We start from the raw sequence: 14,252 nt of genomic DNA, 5'->3' as shown, positions 1-14,252 counted from the left end.
AGTCTTGGGACTTCTCTTTCTGGGTTGGCTTTGAATCTGTGCTGCTCAGATCTCAGCCTCCCGAGCTGCTAGGATTATAGCTATGGGCCTGGCTCATGTAAGTTTTTAATATAGTGCAGATGCGGCTGTTGTAAAGCATTTGATTTAGACCTCTGAAGGTAAAGTGAGTTGTGATGAATTAATAGACTCAGAGGCTGTCGTGTAAAATCGACTCTGGAAAGATCTCTCCTTTCAAACCTTAATGGAACCCAAATTGCTTTAGCAGTTAAGTTGAGAGAACTACAAAAAGCTCTTTATCCGTGGTTGCTTCCTCTTGGAATTTCCCTAGGGAACTTAGAACAGTGGAAAACCTCACCTCTAAAAGTACTCTCTGACTTTTTTTTTAAGTGGTACATGTTCATTTGGAAGCGTGGTTTTTTTTTTTTTGGGGGGGGGGTGTTGGTACTTAAGTGAGTGGATGTGGTTTTCATAACCATAGGCTTTCATTCATAGTTGCTTTGATAAATCAGGTATTTCTTACCTGGATTTAAGGATTAGACTGAACTCTGAGCTGAGGGAGTGATGATTTCCAGTGTAACCTGTGGATCAGTAAATAAAATCTTTCCTTTTTGTTTCTCCTGCTTAACCTATTTTTTTTTTTTTTTTTTTTTTTACAAATTATAAGTTTTGTATGGCAAGTAGTTCTGTGGTAAATAGAAGTGTTCTTCTAGCATACTCAGGTCTGGGTTTGATCCTGAGCACTGCAAAACACAAGTACTTGTGTGGTAATCCTGAAGGAATCTGCTAGGGAAGGAAGTCAAGCTAGAGGAAAAATTCGAATCAGTTTGGGGTAGTTAAATGAGTTCATATAAGGATATGTATCCTCATCTAGAAATGTCTAAATAACGTCTATTAAATGAAGAATTACATTTTCCATTGAGTTTCGGTATTTTGAGTTGTTATGTGTATGTGTGTGTGCGTGTGCGCCTGCTCTGGGACTTGAACTTAGGGCCTGAGTGCTTTTTGCCTGAGCTTCTTTTGCTCAAAACTAGCATTCTACCACTCAAACCATAGCTTCCCTTCAGCTTATTTTGTTTTTTTATTGAAGATAAGAGTCTCAGGGACTTTTTGAACATTGTTTTTTTGTTGTTGTTGTTTTATTTTTTAAATGTTTTGTCAGTGGTGGGTCTTGAACTCTGGGCCTGGACGCTGCCCCTGAACTCTTCAGTTCAAGACTGGTGCTCTACCACTTAGAGCCGCAGTGACCCTTCTGTCTCAGGGACTTTTTGACCCTGTCTGGCTTTGGACAGAGTTCCTCAAACCTCAGCCTCCTGGGTAGTTATGATTATAGGTGTCAGCCACTAGTATTTTTATTCATTTATTTTTATTATTTTTTGCTTGTCCTGGGTCTTGAACTCAGGGGCACAGAGCTGTCTCTAAGCTTTCTTTGCTCAAGGATAGTGTTCTACCACAGCCTGTTCCCCTCCCTGCCCCCAGTATTTTTTTTTTTTTTTTAGCCATTTAAGTTTTTAACAAAGCGTTTTTTCTAAGGAGATAAGAAAACAGGCAAGGAAAGTTTTTTGGTCAAATGGTAAGACTCTAGAGCAGACAACCTGATTTTCTACTTCACCCCCCTGAGCTTAAGGCCTTCAGGCTCCATTGAGTCAACATTAACACATTCTCTGTTCCTCTCCTGGAGATAAATCTGTGCCCCAGGGCTATGGTAAAATCTAGGACTCTAGGGAAAGTTATTTTCCTTTTAGTACTCCCAAAAGGAGAGGCCAGAAGATGAGTGAGAAACCTGCTATGCAGAGAGACCTTGCCTCAAAAATAATACCCAAACAAACGAAGAAATAACATAATATCAGAGTCTCCACTAAAAGATTATCTTCAGAATTCAAATAGTTTCGCAATTCAGTCTTCTGAATGTGTCTTCACATTATCATGTCATTAAAGTAGCTTTTTTTTTTTTTTTTTTTTGCCACTTCTGGTGCTTGAACTCTGGCCTGGGCACTGTCCCTGAGCTTTCTTTTGTTCAAAGCTAGCACTCTTCCACTTGAGTCACAGCTCCACTCTGGCCTTTTCTGTTAATGTGGTACTGAAGAATGCAACACATGGCTTCATGCATGCTATGCAAATACTCTACCACTAAGCCACATTCCCAGACGAAAGTTCTTTTTCAATAGATAACTTTACTCAAAGGGTAATCAATTTTTCTTTCTTTCTCCCTTCTCCTCCCTCTCTCTCTCTGTCTCTCTGTCTGTCTCTTTCTCTCTCTCTCTGTCTCTCTCTCTGTCTGTCTGTCTCTCTCTCTCTCTCTCTCTCTCTCTCTCTCTCTCTCTCTCTCTCTCTCTCTCTCTCTCCCTCCCCCCCCCCCTCTTTCTTTTCTTTGTCAGGTTGCAGGCTGTTATCATCTAGCCCAAGGTGGCCCTGAACTCCCAATCTACTAACTTCAACCTGTGAAAGCTGAAGCTTTGGATGTGCTCTTATCATGCCTGACTCAGTCAAAGGTAAATTTTCCAGAAAAAAATATACATAAGTGGTGTGGGAGGGGGGAGATAAGGGGTAGGGAGTGAACATTCATGGCTCTCATGCTTTTACATTGTTTCTAGCTTGTCACATTACTCTATACATTTAAAATGCTATAAACACTTATTTCCATGTTTTCTATGTGCCTTGACTCAAACCAATGCCAACCTGCTTCCATTAGTATTAATATGAATAAATAGCCAGATACTAGTGGCTCACAGCTGTAATCCTCACTATTCAGAAGGCTGAGATCTGAAGATCACTGTTCAAAGCCAGCCTGGGCAGGAAAATCTATAAAACTCTTCTCTCTAATTAATCAACAAAATGCAGGGAGGGCAGCTGTCACTCAAATGGTGGAGCATTAGCCTGGAGCAAAAATCTCACAGATAGAATGCCCAGGCTCTGAGTTTATAGCCAGGATTAATACCAAAGGAAAGAAAGAAGGAAGAAAGAAAGAGTAAGAGAAAAAGAGAAAGAAAGCAAGGGAAGGTAGAAAAGAAAAGAAAAAGAAATACATAAATAAAGTAAATAGAATGTGCATATCTTGGCTGGATGTAGGCATACGGTTCTCCAGGTTAAAGCCTTAATCTCCCCTGGGATGGGGTTAACCACTTTCATGGGGGTGGGGGTGGGGTGCAGGAGGCTCTCTCCTGAAGACTGTCCACTGCCTGGCTCATTTCCCAATCCTGACACTTGGCTGTGAAGTAGGTTGCAAGGGGGGTAAATCTCTCCCTTCTCCAGACTGGAAAGTGACAAACACAAGGGTTGAGTCATAAAACCCAACATCCTACTCCTGATTGACTTACAAAAGGGGATTTTTTTGTTGGTATTTGTATGTAAAGTGGGGTGAGTTCACTTCTGGGTTGCTTTGAAACCCTCAATGAGTTGTTGATCCCAGCCAGAGCAAACCAGACCTCTTTTTCCCAGGCAGGAGATTTATGGAGCTGTTATTCTCGGCTCTCTGCAAGGAGAGGGTCAGCCATGACCACTGGACTCACTCTGCCGAGCTTGCTGATCTGTTGGCCTACCTATGGGATCTGTAACTCCTCTAAGAGCTTCCGGCCTGGAGTAGAGCCCCACTGCAGTAAACAGCTGAAGACAGAAAAAAACAAAAACCCCCACGAAAGTCCTCTCTTCACCTGTCACATTAAAACTCCAGTGTGGATTTAAAGACGAATGGGTCATTTTGTTTATCCCTATTCTGGGAAAAGGCATCTCCCTCCTAGGCTCGATTAAGTAAGACCTGCCAGGAATACTACTTTAGGAGTGTGTGCTTGCTTTAGTCAAAAGCATTTTGTTTGTTTGTTTTTCTGGTAAGAGGTTTTGAACTCATGCTCTCATCCTTGCTTGACTAACTTGCATGGCTGGTGTCTTCCCACTTGGCTTTTTGTTGGTTATTTTGGAGGTGGAGGGTCTGTTGTTGTTGTAGGACTTGAACTCAGCTCAAGCACTGTCCTTGAGCTCTTTTGCTCTTTACCACTTTGAGCCACAGTGCCACCTCTGGTTTTTGAGTTGGAGATGGTCCCACAGGGACTTTTCTGCCAGGGTAGGCTTCGAACTGAGATCCTCATATCTGAGCTAGTTTTATAAGCATGAGCCACTGGTCCATAATCAAAAGTATTTTTTTTAAGTGCCCCTTTGAAGGGTTAATATTGTCCCAAAAGAAATATACTCATTACCTGGCTCATATAACTATAAACCCTTTGTACTATTACCTTTATAATAACGAAACTAAAATTATATCCCTTCTATATTTGTGTATTTTGAACAATACTAACACATATGATTTTTTTGTCTGAGGGACTTGATTTTAAAATTAGGGGTGACTTTGTTATTACTGGGAGCCATAGTTTGGGCTATTTAATGTCTCTGTGTTCTATCCCAGTACAACCAGGAAAAGAAGGAGAAGAAGAGGAAGAAGAAGAAGAAGAGGAGGAGGAGGAGGAGGAGGAGGAGGGGGAGGAGGAGGAAGAGGAGGAGGAGGAGGAGGAAGAAGAAGAGGCGTTTCTAACAGACCCCATCCTCACCTCATAGCACTGCTATGTACGACTCCCTTATAAACTTTCCCCATCCTTAGGAAAAACACCCAAGTGGTAGGGAACAAGTCATTACCTCGAGTTACAGATAGAAAAGCTAGACTTCAGAGTCAAATAGCTGGTCACCAGTGGCTCATATTCTAGCTACTCAGGTTGCTAGGATCTGAAAATCTTGATTTAAAATAAGCCTGCAAGACTCTTAGCCAATTAACTCCAATTAACCAGAAAAAACCAGAACTGAAGATGTGGCTCAAGTGGTAGAGCACCTTTATGAGAAGAAAAGCCAAATGAGAGTATAAGATTATGCATTCAGAGGCTGGGAGCCCCTAGTGGTAGACTGCTTGCCCAGCATGCAGAAAGACCAGGGTTTGATTCCTTGGTACCACATACATAGAAAAAGCCAGAAGTGGTGCTGTGACTTAAGTTGAGAAAGTCCAAGGACAGTGCTCAGGCCCCGAGTTCAAGCCCCAGGACTGGCAAAAAAAAAAAAAAAAAAAAAAGACTATGCATTCAAGTCCAGGTATCAGCACATACACAGAAGAAAAGATCAAATGGTACTTAAACTTTTTTTTAAGTGTGACTGTCTTTAATTTACTAAATCTAAATGTTCATGTTTATATTTTACTCAAAAGAGCTGAAGAGGGCTGGGAGTTTGGCCTAGTGGTAGAGTGCTTACGTTGCATGCACGAAGACCCGGGTTCAATTCCTTGGTACTACATACATAGAAAGAAGCTGGAAGTGGTGCTGAGGCTCAAGTGGTAGAGCTCTAGCCTTGAGAAAGCCCAAGCCAGTGTTCAGGCCGTGAGCTGAAACCCAGGACTGGCAAAAAAAAAAAAAAAAAAGAAAGAAAAAAAAAATAAAATAAAAAAAGAGCTGAAGAATACTTCCTTTTAATGTAAAAATGTGGAAATCAGCCAGGTACCAGTGGCTTATGCCCATAACCCTAGCTACTCAGGAGATTGAGGTCTGAGGATAGTTCAAACCCAGTCGAGACAGGAAAGTTCATGATGCTCTTATATCCAATAAACTACTCACAAAAAGCCAAAAATAGAACTGTGGCTCAAGTGGTAGAGTGCTAGCCTTGAGAAAGCTCAAAAACAGTGCTCAGGCCCTGAGTTCAAGCCTCAGGACTGGAAAAAAAATCTGTCCTTAAGGTGGCCTGGGCATTGTGGCTGAAATGGTTGCCTGGGGTAGGTAGCTGGAGCTCAGGAAGGCTGGGGGCTGGAATTGGCCATCTGAGGAGCTGAGCACTTTATCCCTGGCCCCAGTTCCACAGGCTGGGAAAAGGCTTTCTGAACTCTCTCATCCTATTCTAGGGTAAAGCATAACCAATCTCAGTCTAAGTTAAGGTTGGGGCAGCAGTTTGTGTAATAATGACATGATTCAAACCTTAAGGGGAAAAGAAGAAAGAAGAAATAAGGTCACATAGTACATTGAGAACAACAGTCATAAAGATAAACCTTTTTTTTTTTTTTTTGCCAGTCCTGGGCTTGAGCTCAGGGCTTAAGCACTGTCCTTGGACTTTCTCAAGGCTAGAGCTCTACCACGTGAGACTCAGCACCACTTCTGGCTTTTTTCTATGTATGTGGTACCCAGGAATCGAACCCGGGTCTTCGTGCATGCTAGGCAAGCACTCTACCACTAGGCCAAATTCACAGCCCCGATAAACCTCTTTTTTAAAAATTATTTTCTGGTACTGTCAGGCATTTATCCCTCCTTCCCCCAGGATGGCTTCAACAGTGATCTTCCTTCCACTGTGTAGCTAGGATAATTGGTATATTCACCTGCGCTGAACTTGTTGCTTAAGATGAAATCTCGCTAACTTTTTGCCTGGGTTGGGCTGTAGCCTCACTCTTCCTAATCGTTCTTGTGCTGAGATTGCAGATATGAGATACTGTACCCAGCCTGAGGGCCAAGACCTGGAAGGAAATTTGAGACACTGGTTACTTCTTCTTCCTTCCAAAGAGAATTATTTCCTGGGTGCCACAGAATGAGCAAGTTGCTTTACCAGCACTACCTCCCCTCTCCTCTCCCCCCACCATCCACCTCCTCTGCTTCTTCTCCACAGGCCTAAAGCCATAGATTCCTTCCTGGACTAAAAACAGAAGTGAAAAGAATCTTTCTCTCTCTCTCTTTTTTAAAGTCTAGTATTTCAGGCATGCGTTACAGTCACAGAGAATGATGGGGCTACATGGTTTTCTCCCAGCACAAGTTTGCGTTGTAAGGATTTAACATTGCCAGGCAGTCCTTTGAGTCCCTTGAGAAAGGAGTTGTTATTAAATGTCTACTTTACTATAAAGATAAGCATTTCCTCCTGTGTTCCCACATTTTTATGTCTTCTATACTTTTAGTTCTCACTGGTGTTTTCATATAGGTTTTGAATCACGTCTTCTTTCTCTAATAAGTATAATTAAACCAAGAAAGCCAGCTTGAGGAAGATGGAAAATGGTGAACACACAGTTAGACCTTGAGGCCATCTTTGCTTTCATCCAGCAGAGCACTAACCACTGGAATAGGACTGGTAATTGAATTTACATTTACAATAAACCTCAGACTCAGTATTTGGACTCCAGTGTGGAGAGGGAGAAGACAAGAAAGGCCAAACCCTATAATTAACAAAAGTGGTGGCAGCATTATTGAGGGCAAAGCTGATTTTTCTTAGTCTCTGTTGAATAAAAATGGAAGAAAACAAAACATAAAGACAAAAAAAACCCCTAAAGTAAATAAAAAATAAAGCTTAGAACAATTCAGCTTAAAATGGCTTTAGCTTTTCTTTCATACTTTATTACTGAAAATAAACAGTATATAATAATAAAGTTTTCTTGTTTTTGAACACTTTTTTACAATTAGCTGAAATATTAAGTTTTGTAGTTTAGGGATTAGAGAAATGGCTCAATTGGTAGAGGACCAGTGGAACAAGAAGGAGACTTTGGGTTTGAACCCTAGTACTGGAAAAACAATCAAACAAACAAACCAATAAATACTGGATCTTGTACCAGTTAGGAAAAGTGTTTTAAAAGTTTATGTTACCTAATGGCTTATGTCTAAATGCAAATTTGTTTGTTTGAAGATTAAACCCAGGGTTTAAAATTTTTTTATTAAAAAAGTTTTTAATAAAAAATTTATGGTAATGTATAAAGCGGTTACATTTACATTCTCCAGATAGTAGGTGCCTTATGTCTCACACATTGATACTCTTTCTCATGTTTTTTCCCCTTATTCCTCCCCTAACCCCCTCCCAATCATCTTGTTTTCCCTCTTCCTTTTCCTATTTCAAATAATCAAACCTATATACAATATACCGGGTAACAAAGTCAAGTATAGTAACAATATGAGATTAACCAAAGGGCAATAAAAGAGAAAAGAAATAATATAGTACATTAAGAGCAACAATCACACAAGATAATGCTTTTTTTCCATATCCTAGAGATAGTCTCATCCCATATGAACATATGAATCTAGGTTTTGGGTTATTATAATCCTCTGCTAGAAGAGTCCTAGATGTGTACTAATTATTACAAATGAGGGAAATCATTGAGCCTATGTTCCTTTGAGTTTGGTTTTCTTCACTTAATATGATTTTTTTCCAAGTCTTCCCATTTCCTTACAAATGGGGAGATGTCATTCTTTCTGATGGTAGCATAGAATTCCATTGTGTATAAGTACCACATCTTCTTGATCCAATCATCTACTGAGAAAACTCATGGTCTTTTACATAACATATTCTCTACCATTAGCTACGTCTATCCTCCACTAAATATTTACTTTTTAATTGGTAATGAAGTATCACAAATCTGGGTGTTCTGCCTATGACATAGTTGAAAACCAAGAGTGACCTGGGCATGACTGCATAGCTGGGCTGCCTTCTCCTCCAACGGACCCTGAGAATCGGTGAGAAGAGAACCCATTGAGTCTATTTCTGAATGGAAACTTACTTTCTTTTTCTCTTTTCTTTCTTTCTTTCTTTCTTTCTTTCTTTCTTTCTTTCTTTCTTTCTTTCTTTCTCTCTTCTTTTCTTTCTTTTTTTTTTTTTTTTGCCAGTTTCTGGGGCTTGAACTCAGGGCCTGAATTCTATCCCTGAACCTCTAACACTCTTCCACTTGAGCCACAGTACCACTCCCAGCTTTTTCTATGTTGTGGTACCAAGGAATCGAATCCAGGGCTTGATGCATGCTAGGCAAGCACTCTACCATTAGACCACTGGACCGGGAGTTTCCTTCCAGTGGAAAAAAAGCAGTAATCAGTTGATTCTGTGACCCTTGTGGCTTATATATTAGTGAGCTTTCCTGATTTTTTTTTTCCTTTGGTGACAATCCTTGGGCTTAAACCCAGGGGCTGAGTGCTGTTCCTGAGCGTTGTTTTGCTAGAGACTAGTACTCTACCACTTGAGCTATAGCTCTGCTTTCATCTTTTTTAGTACTTAATTGGAGATAAGAGTCTCATAGACATTTCTGACTAAGCTGGCTTTGAGCTGTGATTCTCATATTGCCTCTTGAGTAGCTAGGATTGTAGGCATGAGCCACTGGTACCTGGCTTCTGATACCTTTCTTTCTTTCTTTCTTTCTTTCTTTCTTTCTTTCTTTCTTTCTTTCTTTCTTTCCTTCCTTCCTTCCTTCCTTCCTTCCTTCCTTCCTTCCTTCCTTCCTTCCTTCTTTCTTTCTTTCTTTCTTTCTTTCTTTCTTTCTTTCTTTCTTTCTCGTTCTCATTCTTCCTTCCTTCCTTCCTTCCTTCCTTCCTTCCTTCCTTCCTTCCTTCCTTCCTTCCTTCCTTGTATAAATTTTTCTTTGGGAGCATCTAGAATTAGCTGTAGGGAAAAATAATATCCATTGAATTGACTCTTTCAGTAACTTGGTATATCACCACTAGCACTCATGTACATGCCACGTGCACGGGTGCTTTTGCATGAGCACACACACACACACACACACACACACACACACAGAGCACACTTGGAGGGTAGAGGATTCAACTCAAGGCTTTACATTTCCCTGCTAGGCAAGCACTGTACCACTGAACACTCTTAGCCCAGATAATCTTGATATTTAATTCTTAGCCAAATACAAGAGATCCAGGTACAACTGCAGTGCCTCATATCGGGACATAGTTCACAAAGCTATAAAATATTAACTTTCATGTAAATTTTATTTCCAAATTTTCAGTAGCTCTCAGAAAGTATAATTGTATTACACCAGTGTCTATAAAAAATACAGAAAGACTCATAGACTTTTTTTTTCAGTTATGCTTTGACAACTCATTCACATTATTCATAACTCTATCCCAAAGGAATTTCTTTTCAGAAAACAGTGAGCGAAACGTGGGGGAATTTTCTACATGCTGGAAGAGTGGCCTTCTATTCTAGTTCTAGAGTAATCAGTTAGCCTAGAGTCGCTCAGCTTTTCACCGAACAGTGAATACTGGACATTGCGAAAGGCAAGGAGGAAATTCAGTGGGAATTCTCAGTCTCGGAATGCTGGAATCAGAAAAGCAGGTGATGGAATGCTTTGCTTCAGGCTAGCATAGAAAGGCCACTGGAAAGGCCACTCCATATAAAGGGTCAATGTTTAACCTGTCTAAGTTTTGCTTAAATGAATGTGTGACAGAGTGAAGGACAGATTGGGGGGGGGGGGAAGGGAGCAAGAAAAGGGAAACTGAGAGGAAAGTAAGACTAGGAAGGAAGAAGAGAAACAACAGAATGCAGGGTATGGAAGAAATCATAAAGGAATATTAGAAGAGTTTTTCTCAGTGGTAGAAAAAGGAAGCAAATGGAACAAGTTAACATTTAATGGCATCAGTCCCCAGGGTCACTGACAGCAGTTAACTATGCTCCTTGAGCACGGAGAGCTCAGGTCACAGTTCAAGGCAGGATCCCCAGCCAGGGCTCACTTCTTGGAGTTTGAACTGATACCAGGAGGAATGTCTGGGTCCTACCTATTGGCTCTTCCTCATTTTAATAGCTCTGCCCACTTTCCTTGGTCCCACCAGCCACACTCAAGAAGGAGTGACTTAAAAGATGCAAGCCAGTATCAGCCCTTGATGACATAGCACAAACATTGAGAAAGCAGTCATTAAAACAGCTTTGCAATGTCCAGAAATAGTATTCTACGTGATCAGAGGCATGTGCCTTTGTGTTCCTCTAAAACACTTTCATGTCCAGTTGCTGGGGCAAATACGTTGACTATTGACTCTGTAGCAAAAACCAAAATGGAGACTGAAATGCAGCTCACTAAGCACCAAAGCACCTAAAACAGTTTTGTGAATAACCAAACTAATAAGGAAACAAATGGGGCGTTGTTTTGGGTATCTTTGCTTCAAATTTATTTCTGCTAGTAATTTATTTTCATTCTACATATTTTCTATATTATATATTTATATATAATATATTATAATACATAATGTATTATATATACTTATACACATTACACATATGCATACACATACACACCATACACACATACAAATACACACACACACCACCACCCCCATATATATATATATGACAGACCCAAGCCCTGAGTTCAAGCCCCAGGACTGGCAAAAAAATAAAATGTCCCACAAACTTTCCTGCCTGGGCTGGCTTTGAACCATGATCCTCAGATCTCAGCCTCATGAATAGCTAGGATTACAGATATGAGCCACTAACATCTGGCTAGTAATTTATTTGTTTTTTAATTTTTTATTAAAGAATTTATTAACATTGATTTTTACCTCATATTAGTAATTTATTTTTATTGTAAGTTATCAGCTTCTGATAAATAAGGAAGAGTAATTGATCTCTTGTGAACAATTTGAGAAACATTTGTGTTCTAGAGGGAAATATTGTGGGGGACAAAGTTCCCCGAAGTTTCCCCTTGTTGGAAAGATATTGTTGGGAGATAAGTTTCCCCTTGTTGGAAAGATATTGTTGGGAGATATTGGTGTAAATAGTCCAGGCTAACCAAGGTAAAAACAAAACAAAACTAAACAAAAAAAAGCTAAAGTGAAAAGGGACTCAAGTAATACAGCGCCTGCTTACAAAGCATGAGATTCTGAGATCAAAGTTCCAGTACCATTAAAATGAACAAATAAATATTATATTTTTTGTTTACTTAAGTAATTTCTCCTGATTTTCAATTCTTTATAGATCCAAGTTTCTGTTTGGGATTATAACCTGGGGGGAAAAACTTTTGTGTGTGTGTGTGTGTGTGTGTGTGTGTGTGTGTGTGTGTGTGTGTGTGTGTGAGACAAATTCTCACTATGTAGCTAGCATAGGGATTCATAATTCTTTGTGAGACTTCTGCTTCAGGTTCTCAATCTCTGGGATCAGAAGTGTGGAAAAAAAATCCTTTAATATCTGTTACTTTTTATAAACCAGAAATTCTGGCACTTGAGTCCTTTGAGCTTCTCTTTTATTAAACTAGTCTTTATTCTGCTGTTCATTTTAAGAGAGATTTTGTTTGTTTGGGTTGGCATGTTTTTCCTTCCTTTTTTTTTTGGTCTTTATAAATACTGCTCATTTTCCTTTTTGCTTACCTACTTTCTAAATCAGCCCATTGTTTTTATAGTTGTTTCTCTTTATATCATCTATCCTAATCTCTGACTCTATTCAAGTTGTTTTTGGTTTTCAGAAGTTCTGTATGATTTATCTGCATGAAATACTTTTTGAGTGTATCCTATTTCTTTTCTGAGTTTCTTGAATAATTGGTTTATCATTGATGTTTTCGAAAATCCTGGCTATCATATTTTTTTTTACTTACTCTTGAGCTTCTTTCTTTCTTTCTTTCTTCCTTCCTTCCTTTCTTTCTTTCTTTTCCCTCCCTCCCTGCCTCCCTGCCTGCCTTCTGTAATTTGGATTATACAGAAATTAAACCAGTTCTTTCTATCCTATAACTCTTGGATATTTACCCTGCCCCTTTCCCATCACTTCTCTGTGTTTTAATTTCTACGTGTTCTACTGTCTTCTCTTTAAGTTTTTTCTTCTTAGTTTTGTTGATTATATTGATGTACCCATCAGTGTGTATTCTTTCTTTCTGTTGATATGTTTATCATTTCTAGAAATACCATTGGTTAATTCCTTCTGCTGAAATGATATGTCCTGCTCTGCCTGCTGTCTCTATCCACCCACCCCCTTAAACCTTTAGAATATTAATTTTAGCTGTATAAATTTACTTCCTGAAAGTTTCATCATCTATGTCATATTCATGAATCCACAATGTTTTAATTTTTGTTTGTTTCTCCAGGGGAAGGTAAGAGGACTTCTTTGTATGCCTTGAAGTTGTTTGCTTTTGCAAATCTTGTTTAAAAGATTAGAGGTTGAGCTTGATGAATTTTGTGTCTGAAAATGAGCACTTCCAGGGCTTTTTCTGTAGCGGGTGTATGGCTGACACTAGGTTAGATTTCCTTGTTGCCGTGATTCCTCTGGTTACACCAGGAGTTTTAAATTCCCAAATGTAATTTCATTGTGTTGAGGGACTTGTTTTACCAAAGGCTTTTCTCATGTCCATTCTATCTTCAAGGTTTGCCTTTGTGCTTAGATTATAGGTCTTTTCCATTTCTTAGTCCTCTACCATCAGACTCACATTAAACAGCTACTATCTTGGTAGTGGACTTGAGGGTATTTTGCTCTGATTCACTGATAGGTGATAGGCACACCAAGTCTTCATGATCTTTACCATTGGATCCTTCCCTGCAATTTCTCCCCATAACCACACTCAAAATGGTGGAAGCTCTCCAATGATCTAGATCCAACTTATCATTTCTACCAAGGCTAGGGGGATGTTTTGTTTGTTCTTGCTTTATTCTTCCTATTACGATTGAGACTGTCTCTATACCTCAGCTCCACACAGCTCACATTTCAAGCTACCACAATCAACATTGTGGTCCATGTAACTTTTTTATGAAGCTATTCTTGTGAAGAAATGTCCATCTTTCACCGATTTTTTTACTCCTCTCCTCTTCAGGATGCAAACTCTGATAGAAACTGAGGTAGAGGACCTAGGCTCATGCTTGCAATCCTAGCTACTCAAGAGGCTGAGATCTGAGGATCATGGTTCAAAGCCAATCCAGTCAGAAAAGTCCCTGTGAGAGTCTTATCTCCAATTAAGTAAAAAGTTCAAGTCCCACAGCCACTACCAACACTAACAACAAATTTGAAGGAGTGAGTAACTTTGAGTTCATTTAACACAAGAAACATTTTCTTATTTTTAATTTTCGTTATCTTTAGGTTGCTGTAGGAAGGGTTTCAGTTTGACGTGTCATTTGTGAGTAAAATACATCTTTATCAATGTTACCTCTTCCATCTTTCTCCTTTTCCGTTCCCATCACTTCAATTACTTGGTTCCATTTTCATCCAAGTACTTTGAATATTATGCCTTCATCTATCCTCCCTCTCTCTTAGTCTTCCCCTCTTCCCACAAGTTCCAAGTTCCTGGTATTCACTTTGTTAAACTATAAGTTAGTTTTTCATTTCTTTTTATTTCTTTTTAGTCTGAGACTGGCATTTGAACTCTGCTTTTTTTTTTTTTGCCAGTGTCGGTAGTGGCTGTGGCATTTGAACTATTTGATCTGATGCTTTCACTCACTGAGTGACACTCTACCACTTGAGCCACACCTCCACCCCTGAGTTGTTCAACAGAGGGACACCATTGGAATCCTCTTGCATCTATCGTACTTTACTTAATATTTCCTAGCAGGAGGAAAATCCTGACAATGAGTTTGAATCATATTCTGTAG

The sequence above is a fragment of the Megascapheus bottae genome, chromosome 26 (assembly GCF_031878675.1).
Source record: "Megascapheus bottae isolate mThoBot1 chromosome 26, mThoBot2.hap1, whole genome shotgun sequence".
Lineage (NCBI taxonomy): Eukaryota > Metazoa > Chordata > Mammalia > Rodentia > Geomyidae > Megascapheus > Megascapheus bottae.
The sequence above is the reverse complement of the archived record's forward strand: the minus strand, read 5'-3'. Positions refer to the sequence as shown.